The 15,811-nt window shown below is 48.8% G+C and overlaps 1 protein-coding gene across 7 annotated transcripts in view; it reads right to left on the reverse strand.

Annotated features, from left to right (window-relative positions):
• Nucleotides 1–15,639, reverse strand: part of Rimbp2 (RIMS binding protein 2) — a 191,682-nt gene extending 176,043 nt beyond the window's left edge. For all 7 annotated transcript variants that reach the window (XM_013350341.2, XM_026784541.1, XM_013350348.2 and 4 more), the window contains exon 1: nucleotides 15,361–15,639. The gene's annotated coding sequence lies outside the window, so the exon portion shown is untranslated. The remainder of the gene's footprint in view (nucleotides 1–15,360) is intronic.
• Between the last annotated feature and the right edge of the window lie 172 nt (nucleotides 15,640–15,811).

The following is a 15,811-nucleotide window of genomic DNA, read 5'->3' on the forward strand; positions in this document are numbered from 1 at the left end:
AGAGGAAATACAGAGGATCATCAGGTCATATTTTGAAAACCTGTACTACACAAAATTGGAAAACTTAAAGGAAATGAACAACTCTGGATAAATATCACTTGCCAAAATTAAATCAAGACCAGATAAGCAAAGTAAACAGACCTATAACTTCTGAAGAAATAGAAACAGTCATCAAAAGTCTCCCAATCAAAAAAAAAAGCCCAGGACAGTTGGTTTCAATTCAGAAATCTACAATACTTTCAAAGAAGAACTAATACCAATACTCCTCAAACTATTCCACACAAAAGAAACAGAAGGAACAATGCCAAACTTTTTTTTATGAGGCTACAATTATCCTGATACCTAAACCACAGAAAGACATTACTAAGAAGGAGAATTATAGACCAATCTCACTCATGAACATTGATGCAAAAATACTAAATAAGGGCTGGAGAGATGGCTCAGAGGTTAAGGTCGCTGACTGCTCTTCCAGAGGTCCTGAGTTCAATTCCCAGCAACCACATGGTGGCTCACAACCATCTACAATGAGATCTGGTGCCCTCCTCTGGCCTGCAATCATACATGGAGGCAATACACTGTATTGTATACATAATAAATAAAATCTTTTAAAAAAATAAATAAATAAAAAATACTAAATAAAATACTGGCAAATTGAATCCAAGAACACATCAGAACCATCATCCACCATGATCAAGTCAGCTTAATCCCAGAGATGCAGGGATGGTTCAACATACAAAAATCTGTGAACAGCCGGGCGGTGGTGGTGCACGCCTTTAATCCCAGCACTCGGGAGGCAGAGGCAGGCAGATCTCTGTGAGTTCGAGACCAGCCTGGTCTACAGAGCTAGTTCCAGGACAGGCTCCAAAGCCGCAGAGAAACCCTGTCTCAAAAAACCAAAAAAAAAAAAAATCTGTGAACATAATCCACCATATAAACAAACTGAAAAATAAAAACCACATGATCATTTCATTAGATGCCAAAAAAGCTTTCGACAAAATACAACATCCTTTCATAATAAAGATCTTGGAGAGAGCAGGGATACAAGGAACATAAATAAACATAATAAAAGCAATATACAGCAAGTCAACAGCCAACATCAAACTAAATGGAGAGAAATTCCCACTGAAATCAGGAACAAGACAAGGTTGTCCACTCTCTCCATATCTATTCAATATAATTCTTGAGATCCTACTTAGAACAATAAGACACCAAAAGGAGATCAAGGGGATACAAATTGGAAAAGAAGAAGTCAAACTTTTACTGTTTGCTGATGATATGATAGTTTATATAAGCAATCCCAAAAATTCTACAAAGGAACTGCTACAACTCATAAACACTTTCAGTAATGTAGCAGAATACAAGATTAACTCAAAAAAAAAAATCAGTAGCCCTCCTGTACACAGATGATAAAAGGGCTGGGAAAGAAATCAGAGAAACAACATCCTTCACAATAGCCACAAATAGCATAAAATATCTCGGAGTAACTCTAACCAAAGAAGTGGAAGACTTGTATGACAAGAACTTTAAATCTTTGAAGAAAGAAATTGAAGAAGACACCAGAAAGTGGAAAGATCTCCCATGCTCTTGAGTAGGCAAAATTAACATAGTAAAAATGGCAATCTTACAAAAAGCCATCTACAGATTCAATGGAATACCCATCAAAATCCCAGCAAAATTCTTCACAGACCTCGAAAGAACGGTACTCAATTTCATATGGAAAAGAAAAAAACCCTGTACAATAAAAGAACTTCTGGAGGCATCACAATCCCTGACATCAAACTCTACTACAGAGCTACAGTACTGAAAACAGCCTGGTATTGGCATAAGAACAGACAGGAGGATCAATGGAATCGAATAGAAGACCCGGATATTAATCCACACATCTTCAAACACCTGATTTTTGACAAAGAAGCAAAAAACATTAAATAGGAAAAAGAGAGCATATTTAACAAGTGCTTCTGGAATAACTGGATATCAACATGTAGAAGAATGAAAATAGACCCACATCTATCACTATGCACAAAACTCAAGTCCAAATGGATCAAAGACCTCAACATAAAGCCAGCCACACTGAACCTTACAGAAGAGAAAGTGGGAAGTACACTTGAATGCATTGGCACAGGAGATCACTTCCTAAATATAGCACCATCAGCACAGACTCTGAGAGAAACAATTAATAAATGGGACCTCCTGAAACTGAAAAGCTTCTGTGAAGCCAAGGACATGGTCAACAAGACAAAACAACAACCTACAGAGTGGGAAAAGATCTTCACTAACCTCACATCAGACAGAGTCTGATCTCCAAAATATACAAAGAACTCAAGAAACTGGGCACCAAAAGAATACATAATCTAATTTAAAAAAATGGAGTACATACCTAAACAGAGAACTCTCAACAGAAGAATCTAAAATGACTGAAAGATGCTTAGGGAAATGCTCAACATCCTTATTCATCAGAGAAATGAAAATCAAAACAACTCTGAGATTCCATCTTATACCTGTAAGAATAGCCAAGATCAAAAACACTGACGACAACTTATGCTGGAGAGGTTGTGGGGTAAAGGGAACACTCCTGCATTGCTGGTGGGAACGCAAGCTAGTACAGCCCCTTTGAATGTCAGTGTGGAGATTTCTCAGAAAATTAGGAAACAACCTTCCTTAAGACCCAGCAATACTACATTTGGGTATATATCCAAAGGATGCTCAATCATGTCACAAGGACATGTGCTCAGCTATGTTCATAGCAGCTTTGTTTGTCATAGCCAGAACCTGGAAACAATCTAAATGTCCTTTGGCCAAAGAATGGATAAGGAAAATGCAGTACATTTATACAATGGAGTACTACACAGCAGAAAAAAATAATGACATCTTGAAATTTGCAAGCAAATGAGAAAACATCATATTGAGTGAGGTAACCCAGACCCAGAAGGACAATTATCACATGTACTCACTCATAAGTGGTTTTGAAACATAAAGCAAAGAAAACCAGCCTACAAATCACAATCCCAGAGAACCTAGACAACAATGAGGACTCTAAAAGAGACATACATGGATCTAATCTACATGGGAAGTAGAAAAAGACAAGATCTCCTGAGTAAATTGGGAGCATGAGGACCTTGGGGGAGGGTTGAAGGGGAGGGGAGAGGCATGGAAAGGAGCAGAGAAAAATGTAGAGCTCAATAAACATCAATATAAAAAAAAGTGAGGCCCCCGGAAAGGAGGGGCTGTCTGGACTCCTGTCCTGGAAGGTTCCCTATGTTCTCAGGATCAGAGTATCAATTTCTTCTTCTCACAAAGGGAAGCTTCCAACCTCAACCCAGGGGCACGGAGCCTGAGTTCTCCATGATGGGGCTGAATGTGAACCTAGGCCTAGACTGCCATTGGCTGGGCCTGGATTTGCCAAAGATTCCCCCAACTTCCAACCCCCCACCACCACCATGCTCCGTCTTTGTTTCCCCACCAACTTCTTTCTTCCCTCTGATTATCACAAGCCCTGTGACTGCCTGATTCTGAGCAGCAGATGACAAACGGTAGCCTGACAGGTCCATTATTCTCTTTTAATTTATTACATTTTAATTAATAAAGGCGCCTGCGCTGGTTTACAGAAATAAATCTCCTGACAGGCCAGGCCTTTCTCTAGCTCAGCATCTTCATTTTCTCTCTGCTCTCACCCCCACCCCAACCCCAACCCCAGTACCACCCTGGTCAACAGCAGGTCACACCCCTGGATTGAGATGTAGTTCCTACGAAGGATGCTGAGCACAGCTGGTGTGATGGGTGGGAGTGGAGGGGCCCTCACCCTCCCCCAGCTAGCATACATCACCACGTCATCAATAGACATAACCAGCACAGGTGGCCCCAGGAGCAGCGATCAGTAACACAGCCCTGAGACAATTAGGAAAAATTAAGGCTACAGGAAAAGGGAAAGAAGCCTCTCCCCGCTGGGATCTAATTTGCATATCCCAGGGGAGAGTCAGAAAAGTCAACAGAACTGATAGAAATCGAAACCGCCCACAGAGATTATCCATGTGTTCCCAAAGGCGTCTCAAACAAAGACGCTAAAAATAAGAAACAAACAGCACTCAGGGAGGAAGGTTCGTGACCTGGGCTTTAACTTAATCAGTGTTCACCTCTAAACTGGGATTTGTCCCCTGATTTATAGCGTCAAGGATCCCACTTTACCAGAGTGCTGGGAAGGAGGCAGGGAGGAAAGTCCTCAAGCTTCCCACTGTAGTGCTGGCAGGCCTGTGTCTCCTCTCCACAGATGACCAACGCACATTCTCAGGAAAATGTTGAGGATGGTGATGCCCCCATAAATACCTTTCCCCGTATCTCCCTTTGCTAAGGACAGACCCTTTGCCCTGTGAAGTGAATATGCCACCCCCATTCTGCTCTTAGAGGGGGTTGGAACACCAGAAAATAGAGACTGCAGGCCGAAGACCTCCCTCCTCAGCAACACAGCATGGAAGAGTCCTGGCACTTCCCAGAGTTGCCGGTTTATACTACAAGGGGCAGAGAAAGCTAGACCTCTCAGCAGCTGAAACTGTGCGGTGCTTCTAGGAAAATTCCAAAACTGTCCACAGCACAGTCAACAAAGAAATAACCACACATTTCATCAAGGAGCTGGGAGACTGGGGGTTAGGTCGGCAGGTCTGTGTGTGTGCACGGTGGGTGGAGTATCTGGAGGAAGTGTGTGGCTTTGTGGAGACGGAAGGCTAAAATCAGCATCTAGACCGGAGTCTTGGTTCCCCCACCCCCAGACCCAGATACAAAGTCTGTGACTCTGGACGAGTGGCCTGTGTGTGTCTTTGCCCATACATAAAGCTGGGTAGCAACCACGTAGCAACCTCATGAAATAAATGCTCGAGCAGCACAGCCTAGGCCCGCCAGTGTGGGCCAAGGCGTCTGCTTCCCCATCGAGGGCCCAGAGAAGATGACTAATGCCAGCAATGTGTTCTTTGTCATGAAACACTGGTGTTCCAAGGTCCACAGTCAGGAGAAGCCGGTTTCCCACCAAGGCCTGGAAGCCAGAAGTAACCCCGGCTGCCAGTGGTCCCTCCAAGAACCTTGAACATTAGCTAACCAACAGAGAAAGGCTTGCTTCTTGTTCCACTGGCCTCCTGCAGGTCTCCATCCAAGTGGGTCCACTCCACCCATCCAGTCCCAGGTCACCTCACTGTCTTCCCAAGAATCCCTAATTCACTACTAAGAAAACTGTTGGTGTTTGAAAACCACCTTGTTCTAGAATTTGAGTGGAAAGAGTGTTTTTAAATGGCCATTGGGGAATAGGCGGTGGTGGCCTGTGCCTTTAATCCCAGCAGTAGAGAGGCAGGAGCAGGCGGATCTCTGAGTTCGAGGCCAGCCTGGTCTACGTACAGAGTGAGTTCCAGGTTGGCCAGAGCTACACAGAGAAACTCTGTCTTGGGGGGCGGGGGGGGGGGAATGACCAATAATGATCACAAGCTTTTAAAGGGCATGTCACTCACTCTCAAGTTCTCAGTTCTGCCCATTCCCTACCTCCTGCTGCCTCCCTGGGCTGGGATGGCCAGGCTGGGTGACTGCTGTCCCTGTTCAGCCCTGGCAGGCCTGGCTGGGCCTTTAATCGGATCCACAGAAGTCTGAGGCCCCCGCATGACTTGCCACCACAAGCCCTGATTAGCGGTCCACACACGCTGTCAAGGCCTCCTCTGGGGTCTGGTGGCTTTCTACATTTCTGAGTCAGAATCAATAGCTTTAATGTACAGTGTACATGAGGCTTGCTTTTAAGTGGAGTTTGTCGGGGGAAGAAAGTAAAATAGGATTATAGTTGCAGACAGAGCTTAGGGGCTGCAGGGAGAAAAGAGACTTCTGGAAGCGAAGAGAAATCTAGAGGCAGAGTTTAAATCCTCGGCAATACAGAGGCCTCCTGAATGTGGCAGAAGTGGGGGATGGGTCCCCAGAGCAGGCTAGTAAGATGAACCCCACCAACTCACATAGGGTCTTATATAAAGTCCCCTTAAACCTCACCCTTTCTGTGCCCAGGAGCTGCCTGGAAAAGCTTCCTTCTGAGTAAAAACATCAAGCACCTGCACCACCCCCAAAGTCACAGAGACATCACCGCCCCTTCAGCTGTGCTTTCCCAAGCCAGCTCCCAACTTGGTTGGTTTGTCTGCTTTGTTTTTAATATTTAACTACATCAAATAATTTACTTATCGTGTATGTGCACACACACATGCCACAGAATTCACGTGGAGATCAGGGGACAATTTTACGGAGTCAGTTTTCTCCTTCTGAAGTACAAGTCCTGGGGATCGAATTCAGACCGTCAGTCTTAGTGGCAAACACCTTCAACTGTTGAGCCATTTTGTTAACTCCCAACTTCTGGGTTAAAAACTTATGTATGGAAATATTGCTTAGTTGGTAGAGTGCTTGCTTAGCATGTTTGAGGCTTTGGGTTCCATCTCCAGCACTACATAAAACTCCATTGATAAGTTTCTGTACCCTGATAAGCCTCTCCGCCAATGCAACAATCCAAATCAGACCAAATCAAACCAAATTAGAAAAAGCCTAGGTTTAATGAATACATGTTCCCGGATGATTTTCCAGCCCCCCAGAGAAGAGACAGGAAAGGAAGACTGGAAAACCACATGTCTGTTTTCTGGGGGGCAGTTTAAATACCCTGTGGTCTTAAGCATCTTTGCAAGAGGGGTCATCATTTGGTGTTTCTGAGATGCAGTAGGGTTTGGAGAGAGGGATGGGGGAGGAGATTTGGGATGGAGCTTCCGTCTGGACTTCCAGACTCTTTGGTTATATGGATGCCAGGGGCTCAGGTGAAGCTTCCACCCGAACAGTCATGGTGACCCACACCTGTAATCCCAGCATCCCAGAAATAAAGGCAGAATCATCTCCAGCCTGGAATACATAGGGTCTTGACTCAAAATAAGTAATTGCAGGGACTGGGGAGATGGCACAGCAGTTAAGAGCACTGTTATTCTTCCAGAGTACCTGAGTTTGATTCCCAGCACCCATATGGTGGCTCATAACCAGCTGTAATTCCAGTTTCAGGTGATCTGACATCCTCTTCTGGCCCCCTCTGGCACCAGCAAACACACACACACACACACACACACACACACGTACACACACACACGAGATGTACATGCATACACATAAAAATAAATCTTTAGAAAAATAATAATTAACTTTTTAAGTAAATAAAAGCAAATGTTCTCTAAAAGGGAGTTTTTAAATTTTTAAGTCTAGAAGCCATCCTGTGTCATAGAACACCCTGAAGAGTCCCCCGCCTCCTCCCACCCCAACCCTGGCAATTGTGTTGACCATGGTGAAGAGCCTGGGTTCAAATCCCTGTTTTACTGCCTTCTGACTGTGGAGTCTCAACTAGGGATTCACCTCTCCATGCCTCAGTATCTCCATCCACACAGTGTGGATGAGAATAAAGCCTGGGCTTCCAAAATAAGTTGGAACAACACTGGGCCAAGGCTTCTCACTGTTGAAACCATAGATGCCAACACTCAAGATATAACGGTGCTTACAGTGCCCACAGGCTTTGGGGACCACTTCTGGTGGCTGCCTGCCTCCAGTGTCTTCAGGTAGCCACAGCACCTCACCCCTGCCCCTGTGGTCTACAGCTCTCTGGGGGTGTTTTCCTCTGTCTCAGACCCCACCCCCAAACTCTTAATTAAATTAATACATCCTGCTCCCTAAGAGGCAAAATAAAGCCACACAAACACACACACACACACACACACAAGATCTGACCACCCCATTCAACCCATGCATTTGCTTTACAAGGATGCTCTGAAGGTCTGGGGAGTGTGGTGCTGTCAGCTGCTCCCAGGCTGACCTTGCAATAAACATCAGAGTAGGCATCTGGGCACAGCCCTGCAGTCAGGATGAAGACTTGGAAGGCTGGGCACCCCCTCACCCATCACAGCTGTGCCATATATACATTAACTTTATTTAGGGGTGATGTGCAGCTCTCAAGTAGAGCCCTCGTCTGCAATTATATTAAATTATGCATGTCTTTAAAAAGCACACTTACTGAAAACAGATAAAGTCAGTAAAACACAGGCGGGCTTTCACATGGGCATAGGAGGGGAGCCAAAGGTAGAGAAAGCGGTGTTATTGGGGTCTGCACTGCTAGCGAGCAACACTGGAGCTTGGGGAAACTTCTGGGATACCCATGTCTCCAGGGTGGAAGCTGAAGGATCTGACCCCAATGGGAATAAGCAATAGTCTCATGACCCTTAGCCAGAGAATGCAGGTCAGAGACAGTGGGTCGGTGGCTTGTGCCGACCGTGTGTTCCCATGTCCCCCTGATAGTGAGTCATAGAGCCATGCTGAGGTGGGGACACAGCTATCCCTGGAACAATCAGCTAGAAGAGCCAGGCTACCGCAATGGTCTCACTGCCTCTTGTCAAACCCAAGATCATGTTAAAGTCCGTGGAAAGCCATGGGTAGGGAGCCCGGAAGATAGAGGGAGAGACAATGAGGCCTGCTGGCAGCATCCTGTTGTTCCATTCCCTGGCTGCCACATGCTGCTCCCCACAACCGCTTTCCATACATGGAACCTCAAGCCCGAAGCAGAGGAGAAGCCCCCATACAGCAAAAATACCTAGGGCAAGGCCAGGGTCCTGCTGATGATGCCAGTGAAGAGTCTCGGGCTGAGACAAAGGTTCGGGCTACCTCTCCCCAACCCACCCCTCATGGGGACACAGGGATACAGGCAGTAAGTCACAAGGGTGAAGGTCTCTCCCTCCCACCTTGGCCACTGGCTGTGCATGCACTCTTGATGGTGCAGCTTGTAAGAAAGGAAAAGTCACACACATTGCAGAAGGGGCTGTAGAAATTCTGGGCTGTGCCTCACAGGGGACAAAGGTCCATACACTCTTGGGGGCTGTTAGCATAACTCCCTCTACCAGAGCTCCCAGCCTAGCCTGGACTGGAGCATCTTGGGCTCACCAGGTCTGGGGTAGCACAGGGGAATGAACCAGCCATCAGGGGGCCCCTTCTGTGAATCATGTCCCAGGGGAATGAACCAGCCATCAGGTGGCCCCTTCTGTGAATCATGTCCCAGTGACGTCCCAGGGACAGGGCGAGTCTATCCAGCTGCTCCAGTCACTGAGATCAAGGGAAAGGAGGAGAGGGGGCAACTCATATGCCATTTGAGCCAGGGTAAGAAGGGCTGGGCTGCCCCTACCGTCAAAGAGCAAAGTTCAACATAAGAGGAATTTGACATGTGTCTATCTGCTGGGAACAAGTAGGAATTGTGGTGGTTTGAATGAAAAGGGCCCCTATAAGGCTGGCTCATAGGGAGTGGCACTATTGGGAGGTGTGGCCTTGTTAGAGTAGGTGTGGCCTTGTTGGAGGAAGTGTGTCACTGAGGGTGGGTTTTGGACTTTCAGAAGCTCAAGCCAAGCCCAGTATCACTCTCTCTTCCAACTGCCTGCCAATCCAGATATAGAACTCTCTGCTCCTCCTCCAGTACCAGGTCTGTCTGCACACCTTCATACTTCGCTCTGAACTTGTAAGCCCACCTCAACTAAATGTTTTCCTTTATAAGAGTTGCGGTGACCATGGTGTCTCTTCACAGCAACCCTAACACTGGATCAAATCTCCTTGGGCAGGCCCATGCAGCAGCTGTGAAACCACAGATATTTCCCAATAAACCCATTCCTATCTTGATGGGACCTCCCCATCTGAATCTCTCACAGCTTTTCACAGTCAATTGTCTTAGTTTTCCAACCAGAGGTGCTAAAAATTCCCTTGCCCAACCCCTTAGGCAAGTTCAACCGGGTGCCGTGGTCACAGTGAGCATCACTAACCTGGCATCAGGCAAGGCGGGCCTGTGAGGGCTCCATGGAGTCAGCGGAAGCAGCTCCATGCCTGAGACCCACAGAAGTGACCTTTCCCAGGTGAGTCTGGTGGCAAAACAGGGTCTTTAGGTACGGACCACAGGCACCTCTTTCAGAGCTCTGCTTTGGTTTCTCCACTATAAAGACACAGTGTAGCGTCTTCATAGAGTTTTCAAGGAATGAGAGTGCTCTAGAAAGATACTGAATATAAACAAGCACTCAGTACATAGTAGCTATTGCCTTTGTGGTCCTAGATCAACTGGAACAAAGCCTCTAGGACAGGTCTGGCTTCCAGAGGGTGCCCTGTTGTGACTGTCACTGGGTTCCAAGCTGCCTCTCAAGGATGGCAGTGGAATTCACAGGAGAACCTCAGTGGTCCAAAGGCCAGAAGGGACTTCTCTCATCTCTCCTGCCGCTGGGAATACAAGTGTACACTGAGCTCTGTTTGTGCTCTGACATCCCGGAAACCCATGAGGATTGAGTAAACTGAAAATGCCGAAGATTTGAGTTTATACTTAGGGGCCTGGATCAACTTCTCTGTCTTAGAGCCGAGCTTGGCTTGATCCACACAGAGCTGTGGACAGTTAGTGGCCTCAGGGTGATGCTGACCTGCAAGCGAGCTGCAATGGGCCAGCAGTTTGGAAGTCACCTCAGCCACAAGTCTAGTTCCCTGCAGGAATGCCGTGGGGCACCAGGGAACAAGGAGACCCTGCACCAGACATCTGTGCCCTGTGCTCGGTGCTCATACAGAAAGAGGCCACCAGGAGGCAGCAGAGAGCAAAGAGACCAGCCCTGCCCATGGAGAGTGGGAGAGAAGAGATGTCAGGTTGGGCATCCTGCAGGTCAGGCAGGAAGGGACTTTCAGAGGAAATGATCTCTGAGCAGAGCCCTGGACAAGTGGGCAGCTTTGGGTAGAGGCTTCTGAGCTAAGGTGTAAGGGAGAAAGAATGAACACAGCCATATCACCAATGCCCAGGGACCTCTAGGGACCCCACAGTGGCTCTGACAGACACTACATAGGACAGGGTTCCCATGACACAGCAGGCTAGACCTGCTTTCATAGGACTCTGTTATGCTGAGTGGCCTGAAGATCAAAATGGATGCAGGAGGCCACGGACATGAGTCACAGCCCATGAGGAGATCTCAGGCCAAGGCCATAGCAAGAGAGATCAAACTTCAATGCAAAGGGAAAGAGGACAGTGGTGAGCAAAACTGGGTGGAGCTGGGGGGATCTAAATAAATATTTATATAGTAATTATATATTGGTAATATTATATGTTAATATATATTAATAATACATTAATAAATATTCCTTTTAGAAGGAAGGAATGTGCAGTCAAGACAGGAAAGCGGAAGGGGGCGTGGTCTGTACACACACACACACACCTCTGCTTTTGCAGTAGCTCTGACCAGGCCAGCATTGTATCTCAGGAGTAGAGTGCTTGCCTAGAATCCCCCAGTGAGGGACTTGGGTGTGGCTAGAGCAAACTGCCTAGAGTCCCCCAGAGGGAGGAACTGGGATAGAGCACTTGCCTACATTGTGCAAGGCCCTGGGTTCCATCCCTAATCTCTCTCTCTCTCTCTCTCTCTCCCTTCCTCACGCCACTGAGATGGCTCAGTGAGTAAAGGCACTTGCTGCCAAGCCTGACAATTCAATCCTCACAATTCATAGGGTGGAAGGAGAGAACTGATTCCCACAAGTTGGCCTCTGACCTGCACACACATGCCATGGCATGCACACACACTCACGCATGTACACAGGTACACGAATGAATGAATGAATGACTTTTTTTCTTTTCTTTTTTTTTAATATTTATTTATTATTACAGTGTTCAGTCTGCAGGCCAGAAAAGGGAACCAGACAAAATTACAGATGGTAGTGAGGCACCATATGGTTGCTGGGAATTGAACTCAGGACCTCTGGAAGATCAGCCAGTGCTCTTAACCTCTGAGCCATCTCTCCAGCCCATGACTTTTTTTCTTAATGCTATCCTTTTGCACCTACTCTAGGCACCAGGAGCCATGCCGTGAACACGAGTGCTCTCCAAAGTTCCAGGGATGGAGTGGAGCATGCACTGGGTCCAGGGTCAGTTTTCACTGCATGCCACTGTCACACCAAGGGCACGGTAGGGCTGGAGTACAACAGGCTTTGGAGTCAGGGGACCCAGATGTGGAACACAGGCTGGTCTCTCATAGTCAAATGATCTGGAACAAACTGCTTCGTCTCTACCTGTAAAGTGGGGAAGCAGAGCCTGTGAGCTCCACACGCAAATAACGCTCATTGACATGGGCCAGCGTCAACCAGGGCCACTCTGCATCCACAGTGACAATCAATCACCCATCATCGTGTCCAGGAAGCCATTGTCTCTGTCCCCACCCCGCCCCCCAGTAACAGCAGCTAGCTGCCGTTATCAGTACCAGCTCAGCATCTATGACTGAGTCCTGTCCCTACCGCACAGAGCCGGGGGCGGGGTCCCTTCCCTCTGTCCCTTTGTCTCAGCTTGGGACTGTAGTGCTTCCTATACTGTTACCAGAGGAGCAGGTATCACAAGGCGGAGGGGGAGCCGCTACGGTGACTGAAGAACTGCTACAGCGCCATGTGTCACAAGACCAGGAAGTCATTCCTTAGAGCACGTGGGATGTATACGCTCACACTGACCACTCTGAGATACAGCCCGGGGCAGTGCTCACAGCCACAAGTACCCTAGTGTGTGCCAGGGTTCTGGGGGAAAGGGGCCTAAAGCATGAGTGACAGACACTGTGGACTATAACACAGCAGTGCCCAGATTCACTCAAGGCAACAGAACCCAGCCGGGGGCTGGCGCACACAGGTTCATAGTCATCCAAGCTTGAAGAGAAAGCATACTGGACATTTCGTACAGACCCCAAACCAAGGTCCCATATCAAACAGGAGCAAGGGTTTGACTGACATGGAGACGGCTTTTTTTTTTTTAAAGTGTGGAGTTAGGTAAAAGATGAGGGAGACGGAAGCAGGGTGAGAAAGACAGGAGTCGCGGAAAGGTGCTGGCCCCACCCTTCCGTGGACAGCATGTCAGCAAGAATGGCAGGTGCTCCCCAAGGCTGACTGGCCTCTCCCACATCACAAGGAAGCGGCACCATTTTCCACACAGGTGGGGGCAAACGAGAAGGCGGGGAGCTCAATGGAAGGCTGTCCCTGTTTTCAGGATGGGTCCGAGGGAGGTGGCGGAGCACTCTGGAGATTGGCACCTCCTCAAACCTCCCCACAGACCAGAAGCTCCCCAGTCAAACTGCCCATGCACTTGAACCCCGACTCGCTATGGCACCACTGGGAGCTGCCTGGGCACGAAGGAGATTTAAGGCCACTTTCCTCTAAGCCTCTGTGCCCTCCATGGTATTTACGTGCCTTGTCATAGTGCTCTATCTGTGACCCCACCAAAGACTAAGAGAGCATGGAGAATGTTCACCAGAGTTGCTTAGTAAGCTGGAGGGTTTGTCCTTTGATCCAGGGGTCTTCACGGTGGGGTCCCCAAGCAACAGCAGCCACCTTTGGGAACTTTTAGGGAGGGAGATGCTCTGCCCCTCCCCTGAATCATGCCCCTGATGCACTGAGTGGTAGTCTCTACAGGACAGCTGTCTGGAAGCCTGATGTGTCTTTGCAGATGGGCGTGTGAGCCAATGTACCCCAGGGGGGGACAATGTGGAGTTTTCATGTCTCCCCATCTTCCCTCACGCTGACAGTGAGAGCAGAGGGAAATGGCCAGCGGCTTCTTCTACCCCGGACTTCTGGAAAAGCTGAGCTCTGTGCCCTGGGTCCTGAGCCATTGGCAGTCATTTGGCCCTAAGCTCCGTGCCTCTGTCATGCAAGCCCCTGTAGAACCACTCTGTATGGAGCTCAGAACCACAAATGTTGGGGGTTAGCAGCTGCTGAGATGAAAAGGAAGCAAGTTTGGAGTGGGGGAGGGACTCTAATAAGGCTGGGAGAAATGGGGGCATGGGGCAGGTTTCCGAGGTCCCATGCTCCTTCCACATCGGGACTCATTTGAGATGTTCCCAGCTCTCGGCTCCCAGCTCAGAACTGGACAGAGAAGAAATGGTTCCATCACCTGCCACAGAGGCCCAGGGCCTTGGGCACCACCTCCTCCACCACACTCTTCCACATCCATAACCACCTCCTCTTCCTCCTAGGCAGCTCCATCTGTGCCAGTACCCTCTCCCACCCACCTCTCCTTTAGGGTCCTTCCAAAGGGTCTGTACTGAGGTAGGACCTTCTGCCTCCCCAGCCCTGGCTACCATCACCCTGAGGATCTACAACACAGAGAGACTTTCAGGGGAGTCTAGGGAGCCCCAAGTCCAGTCCCCACAACCCACGGTGGACCTGCCTCCCTCCACTCGGGCTGGGAATGTGCTTGCTCCCTCCCTGCCTCTCTCCCTCCCTTTCTTCCCTCCCTCCTTTTTCCTTCTTTTCTTCCTCCACACTTTCCTTTCTCTTCTAGTGTGTTCCTCTTTGATTCTTTCGCCTCTCTTCCTTTCCTCTCTCCCTCTCTCCCTCTCTTCACACCCTCTTGTTTCTTCCCCTCCTTTCTCTCTTCTCTTCCTGATCTGATCACCCAGCCATCAACTCTCGGTCAGCTCAAGGGGCAGCCAGTATGCTCTCCCTGGGGACAGAACCAAACTGCTCCCACAGAGGTCCCAGCCAGCCATTGCCTCCCTCAGGCTCTGTCCACACCAGTGTCCTGGAAACCTGCACACTCTGCCTTTCTAGATGGAGGGTAAAATCTCAACTAGCCAAAGGCCTCTGTGTATACACACACACACACACACACACACACACACACACACACACACACCCCACTCTGTGCCGAGAACATCTGTCTCCACAAACAAACCGTTGCAGCCACTCTCTGGGACACTATTTGACAAATTCACATTGCACATTTCTGTCCGCGTGGGCAGTGGATGCAGGAACAACTGGGATGCTTTGAGTCTGCCCCCTCCCCCCTGCGCTGTCCCCCAGGAAGTCGGTCCCAGGCCCCAGGCGTTCGGTCTGAAACCAAGATCGAGTTTCCTGCCCTCTGAAAGGGCTCTGCACCGGCAGCCGGCAGCCGTGGTGTCAAACTTTGCCCAGAGGGGCTTTTCTTAAAGGCTGGGGGCCCCAGAAGACCGGGAGAGTCACAGCGCCACCTTCAACGCCATCCCCAACACAGTACAGATGAGAGAAGCCAGTCAGCCCTTCCCTTCACTCTGACAAGGATCCATTGGTGGCAAGCCACAAGATGACAGGAGCATAGTGGCTTCCCACATCAAGCGTCACCCGCTGCAGCCTCTGTCCTCGGCAGCCACCCCTGCCCACCCAGTGCCGAAGGGCATCCTCCCAATGCTGGAAAATAAACTTCACCAGGGCAAAGAGTTCCCCCCGCTAAGCCCCTGTCACCCAGGCCACTGCGGCTCTTAAGAAGAAAGGTGAATGGAACAGAAGCTATTTTTAGGAGAGAGAAAAAAAATTAAATCTCAAATCGCAGCCTACCTTGGATGTTTTCGGTGCCCAGCCTCCCGGGCTCCCAGAGAGAGACAGAGACTGAGCCTCTGCAGTCACTGTGTCAAATTACAAACTGGGGCCAGAGGGAGGGAGGAGAGAGGAGAGGGAGGAGAGCGAGAGGAGAGAGAGAGAGAGATCCAGAGAGGGATCCAATCAACACTGAAGAGCACGGGTGTGTGGGCACCGCTTGGAATTAGCTAAGAAATTATTCATTTAATGTTTGCAGGGAGAGGAGAGAGAGAGAGAGAGAGAGAGAGAGAGAGAGAGAGAGAGAGAGAGAGAGAGAGCAAAGGGAAGAAGGGGGAAGAAGGGAGAGAGACAGAAGAAAGGAAGGGGCTCAGACTGGAAGCAGAAGGAAGTTTCTCCTGCCTTGCTGGTGGATGGGGGAGGGAGTGGGTGGGGCTTGTCTCTTAAAGGGACAGGACAGACCATTACAGTA

Source organism: Microtus ochrogaster, chromosome 2 (genome assembly GCF_000317375.1).
Source record: "Microtus ochrogaster isolate Prairie Vole_2 chromosome 2, MicOch1.0, whole genome shotgun sequence".
Lineage (NCBI taxonomy): Eukaryota > Metazoa > Chordata > Mammalia > Rodentia > Cricetidae > Microtus > Microtus ochrogaster.